Source organism: Pongo abelii, chromosome X (assembly GCF_028885655.2).
Source record: "Pongo abelii isolate AG06213 chromosome X, NHGRI_mPonAbe1-v2.0_pri, whole genome shotgun sequence".
In the NCBI taxonomy this organism is placed as follows: Eukaryota; Metazoa; Chordata; class Mammalia; order Primates; family Hominidae; genus Pongo; species Pongo abelii.
This window is the reverse complement of record NC_072008.2, coordinates 96734743-96750892: the sequence shown is the minus strand read 5'-3', so window position 1 is coordinate 96750892 and position 16150 is coordinate 96734743.

Here is a 16150-nt window from a genome sequence, read left to right as displayed (position 1 = left end):
TTCTGTTGTTGGTGGGTGGTGTGTTCTGTAGATGTCTATTCTGTCCAATTGTTCAAGTCTTAAATTTAAGTCCAGAACTTCTTTGTTAGTTTTTACCTCAAAGATGTCTCTAATGCTGTTGGTGAAATGTTGAAATCTCCCACTATTATTATGCATTTGTCTAGGCATGTTGGGTTTGTGAAAGAGAGCCTGGCCTCCTTAACTGCCAGGGCTACAACAACTTGCACCAGGGTGCTTAGGGATCCAAGTCCTATGGGGCCCCATGTGGGCCTGAGAAGTGGCTCTGCCCAGTTTCCATGCAGCTGTCTCTCCATGTTTGTCTGGGGGTCCAGGGGTCAGTTAGGATCTCTTATGCCTAAGATTACAAAGGCTTATAGCAGAAGTGTGTGTCCCTTGGGCCTCTCGCTCACTCACCCATTCCCCACAATAGGGAGCCTCCCCATGCTCCATGCCAATCTCAGGTAGGCAGCCTCACTCCTCTCTGTCCTCCGTGGGTCACCATTGCTTCCTTCAGGAATCACAACATGGCCTCCTGGACAATCCACTTGAACACTAGAGCTAGTGTTTACACACCACTCTATCTCCTCTCTGTGACAGTGGTACACACTAGCTGCTCCTAGTCAACCATCTTGGCACTTTCTTCTCTATTATTTTATCTGTAATTATTTCCATATGTATCTCTAAAATACAAGTGTTTTTTAAAAACATAAATATCCTATTATTATACTTGAAACACTAAAAGTAACTTCTAAATATTAACAAATATCCAATCAAGGTTCTTATTTATCTTATTTTGTTATATTTTAAAATGATTTTTTAGTTTATAGCCAAATCAGATCAATCCATTTGATTGTTGATGTATATTCCAAGACTTCAAATATTTACTTTCTCTCTCCATCTCTCTTTTCTCACTCCCTCCTCCCTCTATCCCTCTCTCTTTTTCTCTTGTTTTACTGAAGTAACCCAGTTGTTTTTATTGGGTTTTCCAATGTCTAAAGTTAGCCTCCTTGTAATACTGCCTCATGTGTTTCTCTCTGCCTTCTATTTCTTGTCAATTATTAGATTAGGCTGACAAGCTTGACTATTTCACACACACACACACACACACACACACACACACACACACACAGACATTATATTTAGCTATTTGTATAGGGCAAACACAGCTACACAATAGGGACATTATGTGAACAAAGCATTCGCTTTTTCTCAACTAGTACTTGGTAATACTGAGGCACTGAGTGCACAGAAAAAGCAGAGTAATTGCTTCTTTGTGTTAATTGCAGTGCAGGATTTCAAAATAATGAGGTGGTGCCTAAAATCCTTCACAAGTGAACAATGAGGCTTTTAAAAAATATATTATGAGCTAATAGTCTTGACAATATTTGACATACTTAAATCTCTTTCAATTATTACTCTTTTTGGTAGTTAAGAGAACTTCTCATATTTTTCCAGTGGGAATTTATCCAGGTTGGCTCTTAAGACCTTTTCTAATATAACTCTAGTAGTTTCTGATCATTTCTATGATTTCTGGAATGACAAGGTATTTCAGGTTCACCTTATGCACCTTGTGCCCAGAGCCTAAGTACTTTAGAGTCTACACAATACAGCTATGGTATCTTCTCTTTATTTTGCTACCATAACTCAACAATCTCCTGTGTAGTCTTTCATTTTTTTCAATGACTCAAGGACTCTTCAGAATCTTCCTTTTACTTCTTCCTATGTTATTATCTCTGGGGACTAAAACAGGTCATGCTCATAAACCCGATAACATTTTTACCATTTAGTTAATTTTAAAAAATATTATTTCCTGTTACTTTATCTTTCACTTCTGACACCACAGAGCTAGAACTTAGATTTTCATACTATTCACCATCTCTCTATCTGTAAGATTTTTAGTCAATTTTTCATGATTCGTACAGCACATTACAAGCCTTATGGCCTTTGTTTTCATTCCCCACGGAAATTTTCCCAAGCCATTTCTTTTTTTCTTAAATTCCCAATCTGACCTGTCTTCATCACTTTTAGCACATAATCCTTCTACAACTTTTCTGAGACAATAATATGTTTGTGCATCAGTGTTTTGGGCACACTTCCATTACAACATTTCCATGCATTTTCCTTCAATATGCTCTTTTCTTTTCCATTTCTGAGGAATAATTGGACTTATACATTGTGAGAATTAATTATGTTCTCTTGTTTCTCTCTGTCTTCACTTCTTTCAGGATCTACTTTATCTATTAACAACTATTTCTCTTGTCCTGTTAATCTTTTTCAAATACTGATTATTTTAAAAACATTTCATTCAGTTGCACAACACTGCACTAGCCATGTTCTCCTTCCACTTCACAATTGTTTCACATTTGATGCCTAATTCTTCTGCTTTCTAACTGTAATTGTAAACCAAGGCATGACTTTGGTCAATTTCTTTATATCCTTTATGTTTTATAGTTTTATCTAAGAAAGGCAGTATTTTATAGTTAACAGAAAAGGCTCTGGATCCAGAGTATTTGAGCTTGAATACTTGGGCTCCATTGTTTTCTGTATGTAAAACATTGGGCTAGCTACTTATTCTCCCTTTGCTTGACGTTTTTTTTTTATTAACTATGAAATGGAGATAACAATTATTATGAAATTAAAGGGTTGTTTAAGATTAAGATTATATGAACCAATACATTTAAAGTGCTTATAACAATGTATTGGTACATAGCAAATGATTAGTAATCATTATTATTAGTTATCATGATTTAAAAAGTAAAAAGGAGGGTTGGGTGCAGTGACTCATGCCTGTAATCCAAGCGCTTTGGAAGGCCAAGGCAGGAGAATTGCTTGAAACCAGGTGTTTGAAAAAAAATTTTAAAGGAGTGCGGCAATGGCAATATCACACAGAATATGGCAAATACAATATAATAAGTATTAAAAAGTTATACAGAAGGGCAAGATGTAGCAAAGAGGAAAATCAAACTCTAATCTGGGATGGTAGGGAAGACCTTAAGAGAATCCAATGCCTGAACTAAAATTTGAGAAACAAATAAAAACTTTCAGTTGGGTAAGGAGATGAAAACTATTTCAGAATGAAAGGAGACCATGTGGATGAGGACAGCATATTTAAGCTGCCGGAAAGAAATTGTTCTGCTTGAAACTTGCAGAGAGGAACAGTGGAGGGGCAGGGGATAAATATGCCTAGTAAGATAGGCAGGGCCAGATCCTAGTGTGCTTTTTTAAGGTAAGGGACTGGGCCTTAAATCTATGTAAAAATTACCAGTAATTGTTATCTTTAATTTTGATCGATATTTATTCTTACATTTCCAACTTCCTTTTTCAGGCCTTAAGCATTCATAATTGAACTAATTATATTAGCCTAATAATCAGTCTTGCTTTGTTCAACCCTTCCTATCAACCAATCCCATTCTCATTATAATTCTTCCATGCTCAAATATGTTCAGTAGCTTTCCTCTAAGTAATATGGAAGGTCCAAATCCCGTGACCTAACCTCAGCCTAACTATCCAACTTATCTCTCTCTAGCCTCTATTGAAAAAAAAAAATTCCTAGAAGTGTTCTGTGTTTTTATACTTCTACACTACTCCACATGCTTTTCTTTCTCCCTAGAATAATATTCTCTCAACTCCCTCTGGTGAAGTTTTACTTATCCTTGAAGCTATATCTGTCTATATGCTGATTTCATCTACTAGAAAACTTCAGATTCATCTACATTTATTAGGTCCCTTCTCTGTGCCAGGCACTGTGTTAAATATTTCCACATACTATCTATTTCAGTATCCATGCAAGTCACTTAGTGAGGCATTGTTTTTCCTCTTCTACATAACTTAAGTCTAAGAACCAAGGAAGTAAATGGTTAAAAATGCACTCAAGTTCACACAGTTACTAATTGTAGATTCCAGGTTCAAACCAATGTCTTCTGTTAGAGCTTGCTGACTCGCTACCTGAGTTCACTTGTGAATTTTGCCATTGCATATTCTGTAACATACTATCTGCGTTTTTTATATTTTTATTTGTGTCCAACTTTGATATCTACCACAATACACAGCACCTTGTCTCATACATATTTCTTATCAGTATAAATCCATGCAATGCAAGCAGAAATTAATTAACAAAACAATCTTACTTCCCAATTTCATGTGATCTTACTCTCTAATAGACTTAGATGTAGAGAAGCAGGAGCAGAAACAGCAAATGTTGGTGCCCCATCCTCAATTCAGTGCAAATCACATTGTCCAGCGGGAAATTGTGAAAGTAAATGAAATAATGCCTGAGAAGTACTGAAAACTTTTCATTTGAACGGTACTATATACACTCAAGGATTTAAAAAATATATATTGTGGATATTAAACCTAGTCAGAAATTACTTAAATTTATATTGAGAAGTCTTTACTGAGGAAATTAGTTTCATAATCCAGTCACACATGATAAAGGATATGAGCCAATATTTAAACAGTCTGGTCCATTTACCGGACACAAGGGTGCCATTGATCTAAAGACTACATTTAGTGAATATAATACCCTTAGAGTTAGTGGCTGTAATTTTCTTGAGTTCATAAAATTTCATTTGGCCAATATTCAACTCTAACCATATAAGTCAGTGTACTTAAATATGCTGGATCAGTAAGTCAGCAGGCCTTCACCAGTACTAATTTTGCTCTCCCTCATTTTAAATTAAATTTTCTTTAAGCTTAATCAATTGATTTAGCAAATTAAGACTACACATTAAGAAGCAGAGTCAGTGTGAGGCTAAAAAAGTCTGATAGAGTTAGAGCATTAGTTTGTCTCTCAAGGATAGTTAAATCAGCTGCTGAAAACCTTTAAAACATCTAGAAAGCAAACCTTTATATTCAAATGCAATGGGAAAAACCTCTGTCATTATTATGTGTGGGACACAACTAATTTCCCCACATTTTAAACATGTTCCTTTATTTCATGTCCCCAAAGGCTTATATATACTATGCTGATTTTTTAGTTATCAGGAATTTAATATTAGTCCTTTTACATTTTAGCTTTCACAATATGTTTGAGGATCATTGAATTGTATATAAAATTTAGCTGTTTTTCTCCTGATTGAATAATAAATAAAAGTTATAGCAGAATATCTAACCTATGGGGGCACAAAACAATGAGTAATATGTTCTCCAAACGCAGTATGTGATTAGAAATAATATTATAAATAGTATTATGTGTGGTACATTTGTTGAACCCTGATTAAGAAGTGGAATGATTCATTATCTAAAGGCATAAATTAATGGGAAAGATTAAATTATAACTCTGAATGGCTGAGAATATAACAAGAATAGAAGAGAAACAATAGACTAATAAAATAGAACATAAAGATATATTTAAAATAGAAGTTAAAACTTTGGAATAAAATTATTTGTCTTAGTTCAGGTCACTTAAACTCTCTGAACCTGAATCTGTTCATCTGTGAGGATAATAATTACTGTATTACAAAGATTTGAGCACTAAATGAAATTGCTGTGAAGGCCCTTGGCATTGGTAACTAATGACGTTACCATGTCTGCTTTTTAATTTTTGAAATTATGTATTACGCATTTTAAAACTCTTAATATCAATCTTTATGTCACATTAAAGTACACTTTAAGAGACTCCATTCTATTTACATCTTAAGAATTGCTCTTAGTAATACATTTCCTTCTGTAAATACTAGCCTAGAAGTTACGTATGTTCTCTTCTGTAAAATCTAATTATTGAAAATACACAAATATTCTTTATAAATATTAAATTTTTAATATTAAAAGCTATTAAAATATATGTACTTTCTCTTTTTTTACATTTTTGATGAAATATATTCAAATTGGACAAATTTTCAATAGCATAACATTTCATTTTAATTTTTTTATCATTGAGAATGAACAAAAGTCAAGACTGTGATAAACATGTAAAACAGGAAAGTAAAGTTCAGTTTTTTTGTAGGGGCCAAGATGGCAGACTAGACACAGCCAGGAGGAACATCTGTCACTGAGGGACTGGGACATCCAAAAGACTGGCACACTCTGAGCAGATCTTCAGAGAGAAGGCACTGAGAGTGGATGGAAACAGGGCCCACTTGCTGGGATGAAGAGGGAAGTAGCTGGGACCCCTAAAGGAGGCTTCCATACACTGGGACTCATTACTGGCCCCCGACAAATCCTGGGGAAGGGATGAGTTGAGGAGGTGTGAAGTAACCCCCCTCTCACCAGGGACCTCTGGAATCCTGGCAGCAGGAGACCCACAACCCCCACGGACACTTGAGATGCCAGGGAGAGCTTCTTAGAAAGGTGTCAGGGGCAGGATTCCAGGCTATTCAGAGCCCAAACAGTTTGGTACAGGAATGTCTGCAATGGAGCAAGGCCAGGGATGCCCATCCCCTCAATGCTCAACAAGCTTCCCTAGGAGAATTTAGCCATAGGGGAACTATTAGACCTGAACAGAGCAGGGGGAGTCTCGCCTGTGAAATGGGCCCCGTCAGATCTAATCAATCCCTTGTCTTCTGGCTTCTCCCAGGGCACCAGCCAGGCTGCACTTGCTTGCAGTACAGCCTTGGATGCCCAACCAGGGTGCCTACCAGGAGCCTGCATTATAGCTCTTTCACTGGCAAACTCCACCTGACTGTTGCAGAGCTCCAGCAGAGCAGCCCTAACCAACACACAGCATCCCCACCTGCACCCTCTCCCGTAAGATCCTCCCCCAAGCAAAGTTGCGAGCATGCATTTGCTGATAGCTACAGCCCCATCACTTTGCTGTCTCCAGTGCACTCATGGGTGGACCTTGCCTCCTCTCCCCACTGGTGTACGTGTGTGCATGCACCCCATTATGCCACTGCTGCCAAAATGAGCACACCCCCGCAACCCTTCTGCCATTGGAGGAGCAAACTCAGGCACAGAGGCAAATGTCCTCATCCCCCATCTCCACCCCATGCTGCCACTGCCGCTGCTGGTGTGAACATGTGCGTGGAGGCTGGCAGCCTTGAGCTCTGCCAGTGTCCTGCATCTGCACCAACACGGCTGCCAGAGTGAACATGCACATGAACACCAGTTGCCCCATCCTCTTCACTCTCGTTCACACTGCCACTGCTGCTGCTATGAACACAGACATGGAGGATGGAATCCCCATGCATGCCAGAGCCCTGCCCCATTCAACAAGCATGCAAGCCACTGCACTGCCACTGCTGCTGTCATGGGCAAATGAGCCTGGACCCCACTGCCACTGCCCCAGTGAAGCACTTTGTCTGGCACCACTTATTGGAGTATTTTAGCCAGAAGTCCAGGAACTCTTTGGCACTTCCAGTACAGTAAGTTCCTAATCTTGAAGTGCTAGAGAACAAAGCTAGTGAGTTGCCCCATGCAAGTCTTCCAGTGTTAGCCCAGGAGTGCTGTGCTGAACTGAGCTTTGGTCCCCTAAAATCTTCCAGAAACAAAACCATTCAACTGAACTCATTTTATACTGCAATCAAACCCCCACGGGCAACAAAGACGATAAAAGCAAATAAACTAATTGAAAGGACAGTACATTCAAAGACTGAAGGACCGTCACCCACACAGATGAGAAAGAACCAGTGCAAGAACTCTGGCAACTCAAAAAGCCAGAGTCTTCTTACCTCCAAATGATCACACTAGTTTCCCAGCAATGGTTCTTAACCAGGCTAAAATGGCTGAAATGACAGAAATAGAAATCAGAAAATGGATGGGAATGAAGATCATTGAGATACAGGAGAAAGTTGAAAACCCATCCAAGGATTCTAAGGAATATAATTAAATAATACAAGAGATGAAAAAGGAAATTGCCATTTTGTAAGAACCAAACTGATATGACAGAGCTGAAAAACTCACTTAAAGAGTTTCAAAATAAAATCTCAAATGCTAACAGAAGAATTGATGAAGCTGAGGAAAAAAAAAATCTCAGAGCTTAAAGACCAGATCGCCAAAGTAACTCACTCAGACAAAAATAAAGAAAAAACAATATAGAAGAATAACAAAGCCTTCCAGAAACATGGGATTATGAAAGGAGACCAAATCTACAAACTCATAGGTGTCCCTGAAAGAGGAGAGGAAACAAGCAACTTGGAAAACATATTTGAAGATATTGTGCATGATATTTTCTCCAACCTCATTAGAGATGCCAACATTCAACTACAGGAAAAGCAGAAAATCCCTATGAGATACTACTCAAGAAGACTGTACGCAATACTCATAGTCATGAGATTTTCCAAGGTTGAAATGAAAGAAAAAATGTTAAAGTCAGTTAGAGAAGGGGAAAGTCACCTACCAAGGGAACTGCATTAGACTAACAACAGGCCTTTGCACAGAAACTCTAGAAACCAGAAGAGCTCGTGTACCTATATTCGGCATTCCTAAAAAGAAAATTCTCACAATTTCATATCCAGCAAAACTAAGCTTCATAACCAAAGGAGAAATAAGGTCCTTTTCAGACAAGCAAATGCTAAGGGATTTTGTCACCACAAGAACAGAATATACATTATTCTCAGCTGCACATGGCACGTACTCTAAAATAATCCACACAATCTGCCATAAAACAATCCACAGCAAATTCATAATAACTGAAGTCATACCAACTGTACTCTTGGACCATAGCACAATAAAAATAGAAAACAATACTAAGAAAATCACCCAAAGCAGCACAATTTTATGGAAATTAAACAACCTACTCCTGAATGACTTTTGGGCACACAATAAAATTAAGGCAGAAATAAAGAAATTATTTTAAACATATAAGAACAAAGATACAACGTAACAGGATCTCTGAGACACAGTTAAAGCAGTAAGAGGGAAGTTTATAGCACTAAATGTTCACATAAAAAAGTTAAAAATATACCGAATTAACAACCTAACATTACACTTAAAGGAACCAGAGAAACAACAGCAAACCAACCCCAAAGCTAGCAGAATAAAATAAATAACCGTAATCAGAGCTGAACTGAAAGAAATTAAGAGGTGAAAACCACACAAAACATAAATGAATGCAAGATATTTTATATAATAAATAAAATAGACTGCTATCTAGACTAACAAGAACAAAAAGATCTAAATAAACAAATTCAGAAATGACAAAAGGGGACATTACCACTGACCGCACAGAAATACAAAAAAAAAAAAAAAAAAAAAAATCAGAGAGTACTATGAACATCTCTATGCATGAAAACTAGAAAATCTAGAAAAAAATGGATAAATTCCTGGAAATGTACAACCTCACAAGATAGAACCAGGAAGATAGTCAATTCCTGAACAGGTCAATAATGAGTTCTAAAACTGATTCAGTAATAAAAAGCAGAATATCCAGAAACAGCCCAGGACCAGATGGGTTCACAGCCAAATTCTATCAGATATACAAAGAAGAGCTGGTACTATTTCTGCCAAAACTATTCCAGAAAATTGAAAAGGAGGGACTCCTCCCTAACTCATTCTACAAGGCCAGCATCATCCTGATACCAAAACCTAGTAGACACACAATTAAAAAAAAAATTAGATCAATATGTTTGATGAATGTGGATGCAAATATCTTCAACAAAATAGTAGCAAACCTAATCCAGCAGAACATCAAAAAGCTAATCCATTCCAGTCAAGCAGGCTTTATCCCAAGTATGCAAGATTGTTTCAGCATATTCAAATAAATAAATGTGATTCATCACATTAACAGAGCTAAGAACAAAAACCACATAATCATATCAATATATGCGGAAAAGGCTTTTGATAAAACTCAACATTCCTTCATGTTAAAAACCGTCAACAAACTAGACATTAAAGAAATATACTTAAAAATAATAAGAGCCATCTATAAAAAACCTACAGCCAACATTACACTGAATGGGTACATGCTGGAAGAATTACCCTTGAGAAACAGAAAGACAAGGATGCCATCTCTCACCCCTCCTATTCAACATAGTACTGGAGGTCTTTGCCACAGCAATTAGGCAACATAAATAAATAAAAGGCATTCAAATATGAGGACAGGAAGCCAAACAATTCTTGTTCACAGACAATATACTTGTGTACCTAGAAACCTCATAGTTTCTGGGCAAAAGTGCCTTGATCTGATAAACAACTTCAGAAAAGTTTTGGGATACAAAATGAATGTACAGTGATCAGTACCATGCCTGTACAACAGCAACATCCAAGCTGAAAGCCAAATCAACACAATTCCATTCACAATAGACACAAAAAGAATAAAATACCAAGCAATAAGCAAACTAGGAAAGTAAAATGTCACTATAATGAGAATTATGAAACACTGCTTAAAGAAATCAGATAGGACACAAACAAATGGAAAAACATCTCATGTTCATGGATAGGAAGAATTAACATTGTTAAAATAGTCATACTGCCCAAAGCAATTTACAGATTCAATGCTATTCCTATCAAATTAACAATTACTTACTTTACAGAATCAGAAAAAAAAAAACATTTTAAAATTCATATGAAACCAAAAAAGAGCCTGAATAGCCAAGGCAATCCTATGCAAAAAGAACAAAGCTGGAGGCATCATATTACCCAACTTCAAATTATACCATAAGGCTACAATAACCAAAACAGCATGACCCTGGTACAGTAAAAGATGCATACACCAGTGGAACAGAATAGAGAACCTAGAAATAAAGCCTTACACCTACAACTATCTGATGTTCAACAAAGCCAACAAAAATAAGCAATGGGGAAAAGGACTCACTAGTCAATACGTGGTACTGAGATAACTGGCTAGCCATATGCAGAAGATTGAAACTGGACCCCTTCCTAACACCATATAACAAATCAACTCAAAGTGGAATAAAGACTTAAATGTAGCACCTAAAACCATAAAAACCCTAGAAGATAACTTAAGAAATACCATCCTAAACATAGGCCCTGGGAAAGATTTCATGATGACGAATCCAAAAGCAAATGCAACAAAAACAATAACTGACAAATGGGATCTAATTAAATAAAAGAGCTTCTGCACAGCAAAACAATTGTCAACAGAGTAAAGAGACAACTTAGAGGATAGGGTAAAATATTGGTAAACCAAGCACCTGTCAGAGGTTCAATGTCCAGAATCGACAAGGAATTTAAATTAACAAGTAAAAAACAAACAGCCCCATAAAATACCAGGGAAAGGACATGCAAAGACACTTTTTTATTTTTTCAGATTTATTGAGGTATAATTAAATTATACAAATATACAAATAAAAATTGTATATATTTATAGTGCAAAACATGATTTCTTTTTGATTTCCAACTTATATTTTTAAGTTCAAGGTTACTTATGCAGGATGTGCAGGTTTGTTAGATAGGTAAACGTGTGCCATAGAGGTTTGCTGCACAGATCATCCCATCACCTAGGTATTAAGCTCAGCATCCATTAGCTATTCTTCCTGATGCTCTCCTTTCTCCCACCCACCCCCACCCTCTGGCAAAGCCCCATGTCTGTTGTACCCCCATGATGTGTCCATATGCTCTCATCATTTAGCTCCCACTTATAAGTGAGAAAATTTGGTACTTTGTTTTCTGTTTTTGCATTAGTTTGCTAAGGATAATGACTTCTAGTTCCATCCATGTCTCCATATTTGCAACATTTTCTTTATTCCATCTGTCATTGATTGGCATTTGGGATGATTCCATGCCTTTGCTATTGTAAATAGTGCTGCAGTGAACACACGCATGCGTGTATCTTTATAACAGAATGATTTATATTCCTTTGGGTATACACCCAGTAATGGGATTGCCAAGTCAAATGGCATTTCTGCCTCTAGGTCTCCCTAGAGGAATAGCCACACTGTCTTCTACAATGGTTGAACTAATCTACACTCCCACCAACAGTGTACAAGCATTCCTTTTTCTCCACAACCTCACCAGCATCTGTTGTTTTGTGACTTTTTAATAATAGCCATTATGACTGATGTGAAGTGGTATCTCACTTTGGTTTAGATTTGCATTTCTCTAACGATCACTGACGTTGAACTTTTTTATATATTTGCTGGGTGCATGCATGTCTTCTTTTGAGAAGTGTCTGTTTATGTCCTTTGCCCACTTTTTAATGGGTTTTTTCTTTTCAGTTTGTTTAAGTTCCTTGTAGATGATGGATATTAGACCTGTGTCAGACAAATAGATTGCAAAAATTTTCTCCCATTCTGTAGGTTGTCTGTTCAGTCTGATGATAGTTTCTTTTGCTATGCAGAAGCTCTTTATTTAGATACCACTTCTCAATTTTTGCTTTTGTTGGAATTGCTTTTGTCATCCTTGTCATGAAATCTTTGCATGTGCCTATGTTGTGAATGGTATTGCCTAGATTTTCTTTTAGTGTTTTTGTAGTCTTGGACTTTACATTTAATTCTAATCCCTCTTGAGTTGATTTCTATACATGGTATAATGAACGGGTCCAGTTTCAATTTTCTGCATATGGCTAGCCAGTTCTCCCAGCATTATTTATTAAATAGGGAATCTTTTCCTTAGTGCTTTTGTCAGGTTTGTGAAAGATCAGATGGTTATAGGTATGTGGTCTTATATCTGGGTTCTCTGTTCTGTTCTAATGGTCTTTGTATCTGTTCTTGTACCAGTACCATGCTGCTTTTGTTACTGCAGCCTTGTAGTAAAGTTTGAAGTTGGGTAGCTTGAATCCTCCAGCCTTGTTCTTTTGGCTTGGGATTGTCTTGGCTATTCAAGCTCTTTTTTGGTTCCATATGTATTTTATAATAGTTTTCAATGCAATAGCATTGAATCTATAAATTGCTTTGAGCAGTATGGCCATTTTTATGATATTCATTCTTCTTATAAATGAGCATGGAATTTTTGTTTGTTTGTGAGCAGACATTTTTCAAAACAAGACATAAATGTGGCCAAGAAGCATATGAAGAAATGCTCAACATCACTAATTATTAGAGAAATGCAAATCAAAACCACAATGAGATACTATCTCATGCATGTCAGAATAGCTGTGATTAAAAAGTCAAAAAATAACAGATGCTAATGAGGTTGTGGAGAAAAGGGAATGCTTATACACTGCTGGTGGGAATATAAATTAGTTCAGCCATTGCGGAAAGTAGTTTGGAGGTTTCTCAAATAACTAAAAATGGAACTACCATTTAACATAGCAATCCTATGAATATAAATATTTCCCAGAAAAATATAAATCTTTCTACCATAAAGACACATGCACCTGTAGGTTCATTTGTATCACTATTCACAATGCAAAGACTGAAATCAACCTAACTGCCCATTAAGAGTGAATTGGATTTTAAAAAAAAGTGTTACATATACACTATGGAATACTACACAGCCATGAAAGGAATAAAATTATGTATTTTGCAGCAATCTGAATGGAGCTGAAGTCCATCATCCTAAGCAAACTAAGCAGGAATAGAGAACAAAATGCTACATGTTCTCACTTATAAGTGAGAGCTAAACATTGAGTACACGTGGACACAAAGAAGGGAACAATAGACACCAGCGGCTACTTGAGGGTGGAGTGTGGGAGGGAGGTGAGGATTGAAAAAGTACCTGTGGGGTGGTATGCTTATTACCTGGGTGATGAAATAATCTGTACACAAAACACCTGTGACATGCAATTTATATATATAACAAACCTTCAAATATACCCTTGAAACTATAAGTTAAAATTAAATAAATAAAAAATTTTAAAGAGAAAGTAAAATTCAGAAGCTGAAAATAAGCAAAATCATCAGTAAGGCAACCTGCTTAAAACTTTGAAAGAAAGAAAATTAGTGTATTGGGGAGGTATCTGCAATCCCATATATATTGCAGCACTTTTCACAATAGTCAAAATTTGGAAGCAATCTAAGTGTCCATCAACAGATGAATGAATAAATAAAATGTGGTACATAGACACAGAGTACTATTCAGCCATAAACAATGAGATCCTGTGATTTGCAACAACACGCAAGGAACCAGATATCTTTATGTTAAATGAAATAAGCCAGGTTCAGAAAGATAAACTTTGCATGTTCTCACTTATTTGTAGGAGCTAAAAATTAAAACAATTGAAGTCATTGAGACAGAGAGTAGAATGATGGTCACCAGAATCTGTGAAGGGGTAGTGGAGGGTACGGGGGCAGAGAAGGAGAAGTGTTAATGGGTACAAAAAATAGGAAGAAGATCTAGTATTTGATAGCACAACAAGACTACTATAGTCAATAATAATTTAACTGTACATTTAAAAATAACTAAAAGAATATAATTGGATTGTTTGTAACACAAGTGATAAATGCTTGAGGAGATGGATACATCAATTACCCTGATGCAATTATTACACATTGTATGCCTGTATCAAAATATCCCATATACCTCATAAATAAGTATATATATTATTTACCAGAAAAAGTTTAATACTTAAAAAATTAAAAGAAACTTTAAACACTAGAGAAATGCAAAAAGTCAGTGGGCATTTGTGGTTTCTTTGAGAGTCTGAGCTACTCTAAATTTGATAGTGGTGATGGATTACACACTATGAGTATATTAAATATCATTGAATTTTACACTTTAAATGGGTAAAATGTATGGCATTTGAATTATATCTTCATAAAGTTGTTTTAAAAATGTGTCATTAAGTTAGACAGCCTTAGTTTGAACCTGGCTTTGTTAAGTAATAGTTTTGTGGCTATGAATGTGTAACTCAACCTCTTTAAGCCTGAATTTTTTTTCCACAATAGGGGTATTATAATAATAATATTAAGATCTTTCATATGCAATTTTTATATGTGCCATCTGACACAAAGTTTGTAAATAACTAAATATAGTCCCTTTCTTAAAGGCTACACAAACTAAATAATTAACAAAGGAATTGCTTTTGGCATAAGTTTTCTTATCTGTAAAATGAAGGAGTTGGACTAGACAAATTCTAATATCTTTTTGAGTTATTTAAAGCATAAATATTCTACGTATGGGTAAGAAACCATGCTATTGAACAATATGTTTATCAAAGCAATGTGGATATTAATATGTTATTGAAAGTTAAAACTTTTGGCTCAGTGAATTGCAAAATTCTGCTAATAAAAATATATATTTACTACAGTACTTCTCAAGGCTACAAAATATGTAACATTTCTCATCTTTTCTTGGATCATCTAAGCAAGCTTTCTCTATAGCATCTATTTTCATTTAACATATTCAAATGAAACTAATATTCCATAGAACACAACTTGAGAAATACTAATTCTGGAACAACGTGACATAATGTTGTTAAACAAGAGTGAGATTTCATACTTAATATGGTATTTAAGAAGATGCTAATACATCATTACAGGAGTACAAACCAGACTAGAAATGGTAATGGTTTGGACATGTTCAAATTGTAAATAACAGAGAGCTGCCACTTAGGCAGGTTGTGATAGAAGTATATTTCCCATTCTGCTACAATCACCATTGTAGACACCATCATTATTAGTAGCAAATTTAATTATGATAATTTCACTATTTATAAAGGTTTTTGTTGAAGGAGTTAAGAATATGCCACCCCAAAATATGGGGCTCTGTCATATTCTTTTGAATTAAAGAAACTTAAAAGAACACAGCAGTGGCAAGAAGATCACTCAGACCTGTATTCTGTTTCTTGTTTTGTTTTGTTTCTTTATTATTTTATTTGTATAAATTTATGAAGTAGAAGTGCAACTTAGTTACATGGATATATTGTTTAGTTGTCAAGTAAGGGCTTTAAGGTAAATATACATCAACTGAATAATGTGCATTGTACCCATTAAGTCATTTTTCATCATCCACCCCTTGCCTACCCACTCACCTTTCTGAGTCTTCGTTGTCTATCATTCCATTCTCTATGTCCTTGTGTACACATTTTTTAGCATACACTTACAAGTGATAACATGCAATATTTGATTTTCTGTGTCTGGCTTATTTCACTTAAGATAATAGCCTCCAGTTCCATTCATCTTAGTGCAAATAACTTCATTTCATTTTTTGTGGCTCAATAGTGTTCCCTTGTGTACCTATAACAAAATTTTAATCAAATCTTCTGTGATGGACACTTATGTTGATTCCATGACTTTGCCATTGTAAATAATGCTGTGATTAATATATGGTTACAGGTATCTTTTTGATAAAGGGATTTATTTTCCTTTGGGTAGATATAAGACATGAAATTCCCATGTGGGAGATGTACTCCAATACCACAAGGAATAACATT